This window comes from Mesoplodon densirostris, chromosome 10 (assembly GCF_025265405.1).
Source record: "Mesoplodon densirostris isolate mMesDen1 chromosome 10, mMesDen1 primary haplotype, whole genome shotgun sequence".
NCBI classification, from domain to species: domain Eukaryota; kingdom Metazoa; phylum Chordata; class Mammalia; order Artiodactyla; family Ziphiidae; genus Mesoplodon; species Mesoplodon densirostris.
In genome coordinates this window covers 67,735,159-67,752,000 of record NC_082670.1, presented here as the reverse complement: position 1 = coordinate 67,752,000, position 16,842 = coordinate 67,735,159, and the positions used below count along the sequence as shown (strand labels likewise).

Sequence of the window (16,842 nt, the reverse complement as noted above, 5' to 3'; positions counted from 1 at the left end):
ACATAGCAGCTCAGAACACACAAATAATTTTCTCAGGGCCACAGAGCTAGAAGGAAACCGAGCAGGGACTCAAATTCAAGTCTCCAGACCCACACTGTCCAGGGCAGCAGCCATGAACCACACGTGACTATTGAACACTTGATGTGGGGCTGGTCCAAACTGAGATATTGCTGTAAGTGTAAAACACACACCAGATTTTGAAGACTTCATAAGAGAAAAAAGACTGTAAGATATCCCATTTATACATTTTTATGTTGAATATATGTTGAAATGATAATTTTGGATATGCTGGGTTAAATAAAATATATTTTGGAAATAGATTTTCTTTTCTTTTTTTCTAATGTAGCTACTAGAAAATTGAAAGTTAGTATCTAACTCACGTTCTATTTTTATTAACATGACTACACTCCTGGTCTAGAGTTCTGCCTGCAAAGCACCAGGCATCTCTCATATCCGGGGATACCCAAATCCCTATAGGTCCCTATGTAAGCGAGCGAGTGCGCGCGCACACACACACACACAACCCGCTTGCGCAGGACAACTTACACTCTGCCTCCCCCACCCCCAACACTCACCACTCGTCCCACAGAGCCACTCAGGGAAACAGGACCCGGGGCCACAAAGACACACAACCCCCAAGACCAGCCACAGAGCACCTGCCTGAGGACATCATCCCCCCCCCGCCGCCCCATACTGGACTTGAGGGAAAATGCTGTTCTAGAACATCGGCTGGGGGCGCCTCCCACCCATTGATCAGCAGCTCTCTGTCTGACTGAGTGGGAGACGTGGCAGATGGCACCTCTACCTGTAGCATCAGTCTCTTTGAGGGGGTTCTTCTGAGAGAAGGATGTTTGCCTTGGTGCTGAAACATTACTGCCTGTGAATTTGAGCTTCAGGGTGGGCCCTTGAGTAATGAGAGCAATGGCTGAGGTGTCCAAGATGAAGGTGGCTTCTATTTGGACCCGGCTTTTCCCAAGCTATCTTCTTCCTGAATTTTCTGGCTTGAATTTTTCCTGATAGCGGGCGCCCAGGACAGAGGGTGCCATATCAGAAGCCCACCGCTGCCTGCTTCTCAGTGAATTTGCACACCCTTGTGCCCTTGCGTGAGGAAAGCAGGAAAATCAACACATTTTCTATGAGGCTCCTCTCTACCTCACCCATGAGCACACTTGTTCAGCACGCTGCTGGCTGTGCTGTGGCCTCACCACACCGGCTCACTAATTTTTAGGGCAGTTTCCAAGTTCGCAGTCGTTGAGCCTCTCTAAAGGGTTTTGTTTTTCTTCCCTTAAGCAGAAAACAGTGGACCTCTGGCCCAGGTGACATTAATCCCACAATCACATGGAGGTAATTATCCAAAGGCAGACTTTAGATTCCATAAAAAGTCAGGGCCACAGCCCCCAGGCAAGCCCAGCAAGACTCGGCTTCCAGAGGTCTCTGCGGTCCCTGGCATCCATCACAACAACCAGTGAGGGCTTATAAAGACTCATCATGAAAAGCAGGCAGGCTCTGGAGATGTAGCCTTCCTGCTCTTAATTGCTTAATTAGGTGGAATATTGCCTGCTGGATTCAAATCAGATGAGCTCTTCCGCAGACACAGCTGACTACAGAAGGCTCAGGGCTGGGTGGGGAGGCAAGGCAACATGGAAGATTCTAGAACCTGTCCTACCACGGGATGAGGCCTAGGTTAGAAGGGAGGTGAGGCTCTTGTCTCTCACTGCCATCAGTTAGTTTTGACACCTGGACACACAGATGTCCCTCTAGGCCTTGGTTCCTTCCTCAGTAAAATAAGATGGTGGTGAGTCGGCCTTCCTCAGGCTCTGCAATATCAGGGCTGCAAGTAGCAGAAAACCGCAGTTCAAACTGGATTGTCATTTGCTATTTCACACAAAAGGCAGAAGAGAGTGCGCCCGAGTCAAGGTACAATCGGCAGCTCAATGTCATCTAAGACCCAGGTTCCTTCTCTACAAGGCAGCTGTGGCCCCTCCAGGTGTACTTCCCAACTCCTGTGGTTAGAAGGTAAGAGGGCCTGTCTCGCCTCCTGGAGAGGAGGAAGCCTTTCCCAAAGGCTCCTCCCAGAGACCTCCCCTCACATCTCATTGGAGGAACTTCATCACATGCCCACTCCTGAGCCAATCATTGGTAAGGAACATTGGACAACCTGGATTGGTTCTGTTAATAAGGTGGAAGGTGGGGAATGGATGGTAAATGGGCAACCTACAGCGTCTGCTACAGATACCACTTACATTTAAATGGAAAACAGAACAGGTCTGGTCTTGTCCCCCTTCCCACCTGACCCCCTCCCGCCTTCCTCCATTTCTCTTGTCTTCCTTTTCATTCTTTTTTTTTGGCTGCCCCACATGCAACTTGCAGGATCTTAGTTCCCTGACGATGAACTGAACCCAGGCCATGGCTGTGAAAGTGAATTCCTAACCACTGGACTGCCAGGGAATTCCCTTTTTTATCCTTTTAATCTCCATTCCAGTTATAATTGGAGGGAATATAAACCAAATCAAACTGGCTTAAGACTTAAAAATATATATATTGGCTCATATAACTGAAAAGTTGAAGAGGAGATTGACACAGCTTGATCCAGGGGTTTCAGTGGTATCAAGGAGGGCTGGACCTTTCCTCCTCTTCATTGCCAGCTCTGTGCCAGCTTATTTCTCAGGCCAGCTCCTTCTCTCTGTCCTTTTGTTAGCTGATATGGCCTTTGGCAACTCAAAGCTTCCACAGTTCCCAGCTCAAGGCTCTGGAAGGACAATATTCCAGTTAATAGGAACCATCATCCAGTTAATAGATATTGCTATATTAGAAAGTCACTCCAAGCTTAGTGGTATAAAACAACTGTTTCTTATGCTTATGGAGTCTATGGACCAAGGATTCAGACAGGGCATGGCAGGGTTGGCTGTTCTCTGCTCCACTATGTCTGGGGTCTCACTCAGCTGGTACCTTAGTGTGCTTGGATTACCATAACAAAATACCATAGACTGGGTAACTTAAACAACAGAAATTTATTTTCCTACAGTCTGGAGGCTGCAAGTCCAAAATCAGGGTACCAGCACAGTCAGGTTCTGGTGCAGGTTTCTTCCTGGCTTGCAGACAGCTGCCTTCTATGTGATCAGAAGGTCTTTTCTTAGCACGTGCTTGCGACAGCTCTCTGGTGTCTCTTCTTGTGAGGGCACTAGTCCCATCATGAGGCCATCACCTCCATGACCTCATCTGACACTAATGACCTCCCAAAGGCCCCATCTCCAAATACCATCACATTAGGGATTAGGGCTTCAACATAGGAATTTGGGGGTATAACATTCAATCCATAACAGCCGGCGAGACTCAGATGGCTGGGAGCTGGTATCATCTAAGTGCTTTTTCACTCCATGTCTAGCACAAGGGGTGGGATGACTCAAATGACTAAGGGCTCATATTCCCTCCCCTCTCCTCCCCTCCCCTCCCCTTCCCTCCTTCCTCTCCTCTCTATTCTACTGTCTGGTGGTTCAAGGCTGTAAGAGCAAGTGTTTCAACAAACAAGACAGAAGCCACGTGATCTTTTAAGCTGGAGCCTTAAATGTCAACTGGTGTTACTTACATCGTATTCTGTGCTCAAAGCAGTTATGATCCTGCCCAAATTCAAGGGGAAAGTCATGGGCTACAATTCTAAGGCAGGAGTATCACAGAATTTGTGGCCATGACTTAAAATCACCACAAGGGGTCCCTCTCTCTCCCAGAGTGCTTATGATCCCAGGAGAGGTGACTGATTGGTCCTGCTGGTGTCCCAGGACCACCTCTGGATCGATCACCATCAGCACATGGATGTGGTGTCTGTCCTAAGTGGCCAGTCTTGGGTATAAGCTCCAATTTGTGCCACTTGATGGACATGTGACCTTGGAGGAAGAGGGCTTAGCTGACGAATACTTGTAGGCCAGCAGGAACCTTTGAGTTCATGGCTAGAGTCTATTATCCTTAAAATGATGAAATGTACAGATTCTTTTCCACCATTACACACTGGTAAAAATCGAGAAAGAAGGATAGCTAAAGGCAAATAACATTAAAAGTGCGCCCAGGCAGGCCCCTGGTGAGGCCCTGCTTCCACCTCTGCTACCCTTCCCTGCCTTTCTGCTCATCTGCACCTGAGCCAGCCCTCAAGGTACAGCTACAGCTAACCCCCTCCTGACACCACCCCTGATCGCCCCAGACTATGGAAGTTTCCTCCTTCCCCGAGCGAATGCACTACACATCATCGTCCATCCCTGGTCTCTGCGTTTATCTTCTCCATCCCGTCTCTCCCAGAGCCCACCTGCAAACTTGGCATCTCCACCCCCGGGAAGGATTCTCTCCTGAAACAGGAGGAGTTTAAGGAATTCCCGGGATTCTGTATTAAGTTACTTTGGTTGCCAGTCCAGCTCTGATAACTGGGTTCCTAAGTTGTGCCCCACAATAATGACATCCAACATTTCCAAGCTCTGTCTACGTGCTTTACATGTGTGTTCCCATTTCATAGTAAAGACAATTCTAGCACTGTTTTCCCATTTTACAGAGGCAGCAGAAGCACAGAGAAGGTAAGAAACCTGTACCTCCTCAAAGGAGAGAACATAGGTTCTACCCCTTGACGTGGAGGTGGCAAACTTTGGAAGACCGTGTGGTATCCACTTTTAGAAAATACTATCTACCACACCATGCTCTCCTTCTTAAAAATTGCTTTTTATTTTCAAATAATTGTGAAGATTTGCAAAGATGGTACAGAAAATTCTGTGTGCTCTTCCCCTAGGTCCCTCTGTTGTTAACATCTTACATAACCATGAGTCATTTATCATGGCACATACAGTCACTAGGTCTCCATGGCCTTCTCTGATCTGGGCAGCTTCTCTCTCTTTCATTATCTTTCACAATGTTACTTTGGCAGAGGACTGGGTCAGGCATACACTCTCATTTTGATAAACACACAAATCTCACATCCTGCTTTAATGATGCATAAAACTTAAAAAGTAAAATTCCATGACCACAAAGTTGCTATCATATTGTATGCTTTCCCCACTATACATGACCATATAGAGATTGTGATTTTGTCACCCTAGGGATCTGGGCCCTCTTTCTTATATGGAAAACTATTCATTGGCTGATCTGAGCCTCGCTTTCCACATTTGATAATAAAGGAGGGGGTGGGGTGGGCTAGAGGATCTCCAAGCTCTGCCCAGCTCTAAAAGTTGATCCCACAAAATCAATTACGTGAACTTAAAATAGATTTTTCAATCCTCAATTCTTAGCCAAATTTCTACATTGATTTTAAGGTAATTAAAGAATATTAAATAAGTTTCTTATAAAGCCCGAGACCTAAATTTTCTCTGTCTCTGGGCGTTCTTCTCACTCTCCCTTCACCCCACCAGACTCAAGGCTCGGGGAGGGCAGGGTGGACCTCAGGATTCATCATGCCCCAGCACTCAGCTGAGCAGCCAGCCTCAGTCAGCACTCAGGACATTTGATGGATGAATGAAATCACTTGCAGATGGACAGCCCCATTTGCCTCCTTGTTGCTCTATTTCTGTTACGAGTTCACTAACTTCTATAACAAATTTTTTTTTTCCTCCCAAATTACACATTCAAGTCCTCCAGGGAGGCAGCCTGGGGTACTATTCCCTTTATCCCTCCCATACTATGCCGACTGTATCTACCTCGGAGGGTAGTCGATGAATATTGTGGGCATCAGCACAACCGGGTCTGGGCGCACCTGAGTGAAAGAATTTGTCATTCATTCATTCAACAAATATTTACTGGACACCTAATATATATGCCAGGGCTTTTCTAGGTACTAGGGCATATTCTCTTGGGGATAGGATGGCCTATCTCTTGGATAAGATGACATTTGAGCAGCGCTCTGAAAACTTCCCACCAACTGATGGCTAAATGTATTGGAAAGATAAAATGAGGTATAAATCATACTAAGGCAAAGTGTCTGCATTAAAACACCAACAACAGGATACTTTATTCCTGGTGAAATACATGATTGGTTTTGCTTCATTTTGCTGCAAGGTCTTGGGTTATTTTGTTTTGTTTTTCACTCAAGTGGCCCATCAGGAAGAGTCTGGGGGCAAGGACAGCCTAGAAATGCAATAAAGGTAGAATGGGGTGTTTGGGTTTAGATTCCATCTACTTTAGAGCAAGACAATTAGGCCCAGCATTTGGAGGCGGGACTTGGAGGCTCACTGTAGTGCCAACTTGGATTTGAGTAGCTCACCCTGCCCTGCCCTCCTTGAAACTGAAGGATGCCATTTGGAAGTCACTGGACAGTAAGAGACCCCCCCAGTTCTTCTAGAAACCTTACCCTCTTCCAGTTCTACACCCCCTGGTCAAATCACCTGTCAACCACACCCTGAAACTGCCGACCCTCCCTTGGTTTCCGGGCACGTAGGGACACCATACTTCTGACTTCTCCATCCTGGAGGGACTCTCATTTCTCTTGTCTCTCTCTTTTAAAGAAAGAAACCCATTTCCTTTCAAATGGGATCCAACAGTTTAAGAAAAAAAATCTATTGAACTTTGTTTTTTCCTCTGGTCTCTTGGTAAGACGGATTTGGGTTTTGATTCTGTCAAAATGAGAAATTTGCCTTGTTCTGTAAAATCAGAGATTGGAAGCGTTTCTCTTTTCTTTCTTTCCTTTTTTAAGCTCTCAGGGACATGGACTGACAAGGGAGCTGCACCTGACTCTGGACACCTCAAGCACAGCCAGCGGTGCCCCATCGCCCAGGAGCCCATCCCTGGGTGCTGGGTTTCAGCGCCACATCGTACCACAAATGCCAGGAGGTGCCACTCACATCCTCATCCATGATGGGGCAACCTTGTGCCTGACAGATAAGAGGAAGCTGCCTCCTGATGAGGCACTGCACTCCAAAGGCTTAGGTTGTTTAATGGAAGGAACCAGCAGAGATCCTGCCTCTAAACTGCCTTGTGACCTTGAGCAGGTCACTGAGCATCTCCGACCTGTGTCTCAACTGTAAAATATGAGGTTTTAACAGATGAGTCTTTTGTGACATAGTGGTCCTTTTTCGACTGATGCTGACACAGCAAAAGGCCACTATGTTCAGGGTCCCGTATTAACCAAACTCAGTTGACCCTATAGTAAAACATAAAGTATTTCTCCCCAAGTCCAAGAAGCACTAAGCTTTTCTTTTTCCTGTTTTTTTTTGGGGGGGGTGGGGGTGGCAGTAGCTACAAAAATGACATTTTGCAGTTTAAATAGAAAGAATGAGGAAATGAAAGACCGTCCTGGAGGCAGGTCAGGGGTGAAAGATACATTTTCAAACATAGTAAAGGTGACTGATGGTTGCTTTGCAGAGGTGACCTTTGTCAAAGGTGACAGTTGTTTGCTTGCTGGCATCTTCTTGGGGAACCTCATCTTGCCCTCTGGAGATGCTCTGGTGGGACAGTCAGTCAAGGTTCCCTGCCTACTGAGAGGCTAGTCCAGTAACTCTGTTTCCCAGGAAGATGGATAGTGGATCCAGTGCCAAGCCCAGGGGGCCAGCGGGAAGGGCTCCACTCAGGGCATTGCTGCCCTGAAGAGGCTATCTATTCCTTCCTGCTGTCTACATGCTCCTGTCTTCCCGAGACCCAGATGTTCAGCTTTGTCTTCAATTTGGTGTCACCCCATGCCCTTCCACTAAATTCCAACTTTCATCTAAGTTAGTCAGAGTCAGATTCTGTTGCTTGCAACCAAGAACTCTAGATCTAATGGACATTTTATTTCTCCTCTCCTTCTTCCAAACTTTTCTAAAAACACAAGGAAGGAAGGAAGGGAGGGAGGGAGACATCAGTGTGTTTAAAATGTGTTTTAGGGCCTCCCTGGTGGCGCAGTGGTTGAGAGTCCGCCTGCCGATGCAGGGGATACGGGTTCGTGCCCCGATCTGGGAGGATCCCATATGCCGCGGAGCGGCTGGGCCCGTGAGCCATGGCCGCTGGGCCTGCGCATCCGGAGCCTGTGCTCCGCAACGGGAGAGGCCACAACAGTGAGAGGCCCGCATACCGCAAAAAAAAAAAAAAAAAAAAATGTGTTTTAGCCACAGAGCCCTTTTTCTCTAATTAAATCTAATGTAGACTCTACCTAAGACAGATGAAAGCAGAGCTCCTTGTCCTCCTCCTACCTGTTCTGTTTCAGCTTCCCCAGATCTGCTTCCTCAGAATCCAGAAATCTCAGCCACCATTTCCTCTGTTAATACCTACCTGTGAGAAGTTAAGGTTCCTTGGGGAGAGGGGCCAAGGAGAGAGAGGGAGTAACAGCAGCATTCATGGAACACCACCTGTGCTCTAGGCACAGCTGGGAGCTTCATACATGCTGTTCTAGTTACTATAACAAGCCTGTAAGGTGGGTTCTGTTATTATCATTTGCAGAGGAAACTCAGAGATCCAGCAATTGGCTGGAAGGCACATAGATACAAGTGACAGAGCTGAGATGTGAACCCCGGTCTCTTGTGACCTAACACAGGCAGATGGTGCCCCACTTGGCACTGTTATGGGGTATACAGTATGCCTCTCCCACACCTGCATGTCCATACCACCAGCAGTTCCTGCCCCCAGAGCCTTTGCCTTACTCAAATGCTTCTATCAACGGAAGTGTCAAATAAAATTCAATAAAGTATTGAACAAAAGAACAATGACTATATGAAAGGAGTACAGTTTAAAGGTTAAGAATACAGGGTCTGGCATCAGATGGGCCTGGGTGAATCCCAACTTTACTGCTCACCGGCTCTGTGATGTTGAGCAAGCCGCAGGACCTCTCTGTGCCTCATTTTCCTCACCTGGAAAATAGGAGATAATAATATTTCCTATTGTGATAAGCAGAATAATGGCCCCAAAGATATCCACATACTAATTCCCTAATCCCTGGAACCTGTGAATATGTTACATTATTTGGGAAAAGAGAAGTAAGGTTGCTAATCACCTGGACTTTAAAATAAAGAGATTATTTTGGATTATCTGGGTGAGGCCAACGTAATGACAAGGATCCTTACATGTGAAAGAGGGAGGCAGGAGAGTCAATGTCACGGTAATGAGATGTGAGAAAGACTTGCTGGCTTTGAAGATGAAAGGGGACCATGACCAAGGAGTGTAGACAGCTTCTAGAAGCTGGGAAAGAGAATGATTTCTCCCCAGAGCCTCCAGCAAGGAATGCAGCTCTGCTGACATCAATCCTTGATTTAAGTCCAGTGAGACTCATCTCAGGCTTCTGACCTATGGAACTATACGAAAATAAATGTATTATTTTAAGACATTAAATTTATGGTAATTTGTTACAGCAGCAAGAGAAAACTAATACACGCCACTGAGAGGGTTGTGAGGATTATTGGCGATGCTACTGGATATGCAGGAACACAGGGAAGCTGTGTTTCCTCATTGGTTGGTGTGCAGAGCTGGGAACTATTGAGAGTGGTGGTGAGCTGTGCCCTGTTTCTTCTGACCATCCCTGTCCACCCGGCCACCCCTGCACCTTCATGCCTTAATTATGTTGGAATGTTTCTTTATAATCACACACCCGATGACTCCCTTCATCACGCTGAATTCTAAATTGCACTTGAAGTAGCTTGTACAATGTGTGTCTTCTGATTAGCTTCTTTCTGAGCTCCAAAATGAGGGTAATCAGAGTGGAGGACAGACCTTACTGTGTACCCTGGGATGGAGGAGAGGGCAGGGGATCTCTCCATTGCAATTTTCTAATAAGACTTGAAGAGCTTTTAAAGAGCCGGCTCACCTCACTCTGCAGGCCTGCGGTCATCCTCCCTCCCACCCCCTCCAGAAACGCAAGTTCTCAGACTTACCCTTCCAGGTTCCGACGCAGCTGCCGTTAGTCCCTCCTTCACCGTGGTCTCTCCTCCTCTGAGATTGTAGTTTGTTCTGGAGACTAGGAAAGTGATTATAACCCAGCTGTCAGTCATATCCAGCCAACCCCGAGATCTAGATCAGCTTGACTCAAACTCCCCTATTGTGTGGACTATGGAGCCCAAAGCCCCCTCAAAAATTTCTGAGGATTTTCAAATGGGGTCTGGCTCTCCTGTGGTCACGTCTTCCCAGTGAAAGATTTATAAGAAAGCTAATGAAGCTTAAATTCCAGGGCTGTTCCCTTGTGGGAGGCCCTAGCAAAGTGTTCACGTGGTCATATGTTTTGGTAAAATTTGCAAAAGGTTGATATTTTTATATTATTTTTCTTTAAGGGCATCTCACCAAACTGTATGAGCTTCAGATTCCATGAAATTTGGATCTGCCCCTGCACCTAGCTCCCTGTCTGTATGCCACAGTGCAGTCACCCTCACACAAGATTCAGCCCTTTGTTTTAAGAAAGGGATTACAACTACAACTGGCCACTAGGCGTCCTCATTCTTAGAAGTTTCCTTGGGCCACCAGCATGGACCACCTGTTTCTGCTACTTTTACCCCTAGGGACCCACCCTCTGGGTAGCTGTGGCTTCTCTCTGCCTCATCTCTTTTTCCTTCTTCCTCTCAGGAGCACAGCAAATTCCTCTTACTCTCTCATCTTTAAGCATTACTTTTGACTTTTCACCTTGTAACCTCCCTGCTCTGCCCTCAAAAGTTGATCATGGTATCTTCCCAGACTGGCTTTCCTAAGAGGGCTTAGGGTACCTACAGTTAACAGAGTATATTTTTACATCACAACATGGTTATCACAGAAAGTATTGGGCTTTTCTTTTCTAGGGCTGGGGGTGAGCATACCCAAGGGTCTGGGGGATAACACAGTCAATAGGGTGGAGGGGGAACCTGCAAGCAGAGGTGATTGGGAAAAGGGGGAGTGGCCAAGAGCTTTGGCTGAAAAACAAGTGTGTTGAGATGCTGGTGCTAGGCCCATTTTTTCCCAACCCATTGGAAAGCCTCAGGACTTACAGCCAGCTGAATAACACAAGGGGGAAGGGACCATTCCCTCCTTTGTGCCCAGCTGGATCCTAACGGCTGGTCATGGTGGCTCCTATAATATTTTATTTTATGTTTTTGTTTATGCATTTGCCTCTGCCTCCATGGTCCTAAGTCCTTGATGCCGAGAAAATATGTTAGTTTTTCTGTTCCTCCCCATTTAGCATAGGACCTGGTATATTTCTTGAAAATTTCTTACTTATGAAATAGTGATAATATTAGCAGTTATTCCATAGAGTAAATATATAGATTGAATGAGGTAATCATCTAAAGTTCTTAGCATAAAGTTTGGCACAGAGTAAATACTCAAAAAGTATCCCTTGTTAATATCATTGAATGAATGACTGGGTGAATGAATGAATGAGGTGCTTTGGTTTAATTCATCAGCACAAGCTTTTACATAGGCTTGGAGTTCCTTCTTCATATTTTTTCTTGCTATATTGAACTAAAAAATGGCATGATAAAAGAAAAGAAAGATAATCAAGTGGAAATCACAACTGTTTAATTATATCTAGAAATACAAATTTTTCCTTTTAAATTTCTAGGGTACTGACAGTAATCGAATGCAGTGCCACCTATCAGCTGGAGAAATGTATGCACTGTCAGTGAAGGTTGCCTTCTTTCTTCCAGAAGAATTACAGTCCGCCTTCCACATCTGCAGATTCAACCAACCAGGGGTAGCAGATATTTTTTATTTTATTTTATCTAAAATTTTTTTGGCCACACTGCACGGCATGCAGGATCCTAATTCCCTGACCAGGGATTGAACCCTTGCCCCCTGCAGCGGAAGAAGGGAGTCCCAACCACTGGACCACCATGGAAGTCCCCTAGAAAATATATTTTTTATAAGATTCCAGAAAGTTCCAAAAAGCATAACTTGCATTTGATGTGCACTGGCAACTATTTACATAGCATTTACATTGTATTTATAACTGTTTACATAGCATTTACATTGTATTAGGTATTATAAGTGATCTAGAGATGATTTAAAGGAGTGGGAGTGCAAACCCTTACAATTTAAGATCCTTTCCCAAAAATCCCTACCAGAGGAGAAAGGGGAAAAAAAAGGGCAAAAAAGGACAGAAACACCATGAAGCAGCCACAGAGAGAAGGCGAAGGAGACAGGGACCTAAAGAGGGTGCATTTCAGTGAAGTGTGGAGGCCCTCCTGCAGGTCTGCGCTCCCATCTCCCCCTCTCTGGATAGATGGAGTGAATTCAGAGCTTTGTGACCCAGCCTTGGTCCCATGGAGCAGCTAGAAAGGACTGATGGGAATTGTTGACCAATGTGCCTGGGTGTTGGGAGGGAAAGCAGATTGTAGGGTGCTTTTCAGATGCAGACCGCCTCCAAAATGTAGCACCAGAGTGAGTGCATGTTATCAGAAAAGCTGCCTACACAGCTCAGGAAAATAAAGAGATTTCCAGGCTGACGATTTTTGATAAGCTTTGATCTTTGGCTTCATAAGCAGTAGCAAATTCTGCTCAAATCAAAAGGCCAGCTGGTTGCCTGTGGAAACCTAGATTTTAGTTGAGGAAAAAGAGGAATAAAAAAAAGTCTTAATTAAAAAAAATTTCACACTAAGAAGGCAACATGTTTAGTCCCAGTTTACAACAAATTCCTTTTGGTTCCAAAGCATCTTAATTATCTAGAATTTATGAGGACTTTAAGACCCATCTACAGCATCCCAATTATCCAGATGTGTCTGCCCTGAAAAGGGTTACATAGTAGTAGCCTATCTGCTAGTATAGACTCTGCCTGGAAAATGACTTATGTTTCCATTATATCAAAATTATATAGGTCACTTTGGAAAATACTGGATCACATACGTTAACACTAGAGCTAGAAATGACTTCCTGGGGCTTAGGGCTATTCCTCTGCCTTCTGGAAGCTCTCTGACATCTGAAGCCAGTGATTTTTAAAGTCTGTTTTGGAAAGTCCCCAGGAGTCAAGATTTCACAGTCTCTGGATTTTAGTACCTAATCACTATTCCTACCAGGATATTCTTTCCAGAGAACTTGATTTTCTCCAGTGGTAACTTAAGCACAGGTCCAGGGAAAGCAGTAATGAACGATCAATGTAGTGTTTAAGCACTCATTTCCCCCAGGTTTGAGGCATCTCTGGTGCGTTTGTTATTCTCCCTCTGCCTCTCCCTTCTTCTGTTCTTGGCCCTGCCCTGTGTACCCCAAGGCTGATCCTGAGGACGGCAGCACCAGGGGTTCCCTCGCCTTCTGGATTCTGGCGGGGTTGGCCAATGCGAGACCTTCCTCGGGGAGGAGAGCCGGGGAAGGTCTGCTCTGTTGGCCCTGCTCTGGCCCTGGCCATGGCCCCATGACCACTGCTCCCTCGGGGCAGTCCTTTCTTCATGCTCTAGCCCTCAGGCCTCCAGGAATACCTTTCCTCCTCCTTTTTAGGTCCGGTGGTAACAACAGCCCCCATTGCGGTTGGTCTCTGGGTTTCCTTAACCTGCCCAAACTCTGTAATAACAGCCCCAGCATTGAAGTCTCTTGAACCGTAAGTGCTAGATTCCATTCCAGCCGGAACCCCACAGAGGAACTGGGTGACAAGATGTCTTGAGCCTTTTGGCAGCATAGGGTCACCCTCCCTGGCAACACATTTATCCCATTTCCTCCCTGAATTACTGCAAAGGGTCTGGGTTTCCCCAACTGTTCTGAGGACAGTGGGACCTCTGTGTCACCAACAAATCATGCTGTGACCACCATGGAAGGTGCCGGAGTGGGAGCTCGGGATGGTAATAAGTAGAATCGACTCTGCAGTCTAGTGCCAGAGGGGAGCCGACAGAGCCAAGGGTGCCACCTTCACGCTCTTTCTACTGAGGGTGAAGGACGTTTGCTCTGCAGGGTGGATGGGGCAGAGACAGCCTCCGACCATAACCCCAGGCCCCACCTGTGGTGCCCTGACTCCTTTCACACTGGATCTCTGTGCAGACCCCCTCTTGGAGCCCAGCTCACCCTCTCCCGGCCTGCACAGCCCTTCTGCTCAGGCTCTCTCAGAACATAAAGCACGAAACGAGATTAAATGCCTCAGGAGCAGCCAATGGCCTGGGTCTAAGAAACAACACTTGTGATGTGGGACAAGCCCCTTCCCTCTCTGGCCCTCAGACTCTCCATCTGTAAAGAGAAGTCCCACCTACCTCCCAGGGGTCATCAAAGACCCTAATAATATGCACACAAGCACTTTGAAAATGGTTTCCATATAAAGTCAACTTCATCAAACTTCTTTTTCCTCTAACACTCACATCCAAGACATCAGGAAATCCCATCAGCTTGTCTTTGAAAGTGTACCTAGAATCCAGCCCCTAGACCACCATCAGCCTCCAAACTGGTTTTCCTGCATCCACGTTTGCCCCAGCCCTCAAGTCTGTTCACCACTCAGCAGCCACAGTGATTCTTTAACACAGAAGTAAAAAAACAAGTCAAGATCCTCCAAAGGTTCTCCAGCTGACCTGGGCACAGCACAAAGCCATGTGAAGTCATCTGCAAGGTCCTATGATCTACCCCCTGCCCCGACCTCAGCACCTGACTCTCTCCCTGGTCCACTGCCATGGTCCACTCCTCTGCCTTCCTGTGGGCCTGGTTTGCCATGCACGCTCCCACCCCAGGGCCTTTGCTCTTGCTTGCTGATCCCTCTGCCTGGAGCCCACGCTGGGCTCCCGCCACTCGTCCAGTTTTCTGCTTTACTTTCTCCATAGCACCTCCTTCTCTCCCTAGAAAGTGCTGTCTGCCTACTCCTGGCTCCCTGCACTGGAATGTTAGTCACTACTGTGTCCCCAGGGCAGTGCCTGGAACATAGGGGATACTCAGCAAACATGAAAGTATGAATGAATGGGATTCGATTTTCTTCCCCCAGCTTTGGCAGAGGTCTCTTTGTCCAGAATCAGCGCCTGCTGTGTGTTTGGATTGCTACCTGTGTGGTGGGAGTGTGAGTACACGGCTCGTGTGAGCTCCTGATGAAAGTGGGGGATGGTGGTGGTAAAAGCCCACAGGAAGGTTCAATTTTTTAATGGGCATGGAAAAATTAGACTTGGAATTTCAGAGTCTTAAAAACAAACGAAGAAGCTGGGACTGAAATATGCTTAGTGCTAATATTATTCTATAAACATTATTCTGCAAGCATCATTCTAGAGACGTAATGTCTTTATAATTTCCTACCTCCTGTAACAATACAAGAGCTGCGATGCAACCGTTCCTTACTGCATCCCCCCACTCCAGCACACACACAAATGGTGAGGATGAAATGGCAAGTGGGAGACAGAAGGGAAGGAGGGCAGGATGGGGGACCTCCTGGAGGGGCCCCCAGGCTTTCACAGCTCAGACAGATGTGCCAGGAGTTGAGAGGAGGAGGAAGCCACTGGCTAGTGGGGAGTTCTGTGCAGGAGGGAGGAATGTGGATCTGGGCCTTGGAGACTGGAGTGGTGTATGCCTGGTAGGAGGGCATAGTTTTGTCATAAGCAAAAGTGAGAGGTGGGACGGGGTGGGGTGCAGATGACCTCCGCCAGAACAGGGGGTGTGTGGGGAGGTAAGGAGGCTAGTTGAGACAGGTGAGAAAGAGCTTCCCTGATGGATAGGAGTCTGCCTTCAGCCTCGGTGTCCTGAGCCTCACCCCCTCTTCATCCAGCGTGTGGATGGAGCCCTGGGTGTGGGGCAGATGCTGGTCTAGTTGCTGTGGATACAGGAGTGAGCAGGCAACCGTGCCGCCCCTCCCAGCTCTCCTTGGAGTCCTCGATGGGGTTGGAGTGTGGACTGGAACCTGGATACCTGGGCTCTGAGACGGATAAAGACAGAACCTACCCGCCACTTCTCTGGTTCCCTGACCCAGTAACACTTTGCCTAAATAAAATGACACCAAATGAGCCCAAAGGATTTAAATTGTTAGTTTATTTCCAGGCCAAAGTGAGCTTCAAGTGTCACACAAATGGATGTAGTCACACAAGAACAAGCGAGCAGTTTGTGATTAGATGTCCCTGAGTTTGAATCCAAACTCTGTCACTCAGTAGCAGCATGGCCCCAATGTGGCCCCAGTGTGGCCCTGGCCTTCTCCAAGGCTCATTTCCTTGTCCACACAAGAGAAATCCTAGAACCTGCCTCATGCTGTGTGGGTTCTGTGCGATAGTGCACAGAAAAGTCTCGACTCAGTGCCTGCCCGGAGGACATGCCTGGGGGCTGCAGTCAGGACTCTCTAGCAGGAAAATATGGCCTGTCCATGCTTCCCAGACACTGACACTTCTTTGACAAGAGGGGCATAGCCTAGTCACCAATCTGGAGGGGGACGGGTTCAATTTTCATGAGACATGGGTTAATGACGAGGACCTAGTTTTCTGCAGGCATAAGCACACCTATAGACGCCTTACCCTGGCCTGCTGCTTTCACTATTCAAAGCATCTCCCATTTCCTCTCATCCACACAGTAGGACCGATGAAAGAGGGAGAACACAGGAGTGGCAGCCCAGCTTGTCACTTGGCTGTAAGCTCTGAGGATGAGTGGTCCTGGCCAAGGCTGGCAGTGTGGCGCCGGCTGCCCTGAGCATCCTTGTCACTCAAAGCTCAGGCTTCCAAAAGCCTAGCCTGCAGGAGACCAGGCCGTGGCCAGGAACATCGTCCTCCTCTTGTCCTCCGGGGGCTGGAATTGGTCCCTAATTCTTTCCTGGGCTCATCCTCCCCCCATAAATACCTTCCTGGGGACAGGGCAGACGGCACAGAGGCTCCTCTCTCTCTGGTCCCTCCTGCTATCTGGGCACCATGGCAACAAATGCACTTCCTGGACACACGGCTCTTTCACCACCTGATTCCAAGCAGCATTACCGCCCCAATCCTAGCCAGGTCAACCCTACAAGGATCCACAACTGTTTAGAGCAATCCCCCTCTTTCAGGTGCTGAAAGCTGGGCTGCTGGCCACTTTCAGGGTCACCCCAAACAGCAGGTC

At 47.4% G+C, this 16,842-nt stretch overlaps 1 protein-coding gene across 5 annotated transcripts in view; it reads right to left on the bottom strand.

Annotated features, from left to right (window-relative positions):
* The window catches only part of LARS2 (leucyl-tRNA synthetase 2, mitochondrial), a 248,413-nt gene that overhangs the window by 176,584 nt on the left and 54,987 nt on the right, over nt 1–16,842 (bottom strand). For 3 of the 5 annotated variants that reach the window (XM_060110199.1, XM_060110204.1, XM_060110205.1), the window contains exons 3-4: nt 9,801–9,883; nt 8,729–8,783 (exon numbers count right to left, since the gene is read on the bottom strand). The exons of 1 other annotated variant lie outside the window; for it this stretch is intronic. The gene's annotated coding sequence lies outside the window, so the exon portion shown is untranslated. Of the gene's footprint in view, nt 1–8,728; nt 8,784–8,996; nt 9,225–9,800; nt 9,884–16,842 lie in introns of all 5 variants that reach the window. One more of the 5 variants, XM_060110202.1, reaches the window with a different exon arrangement.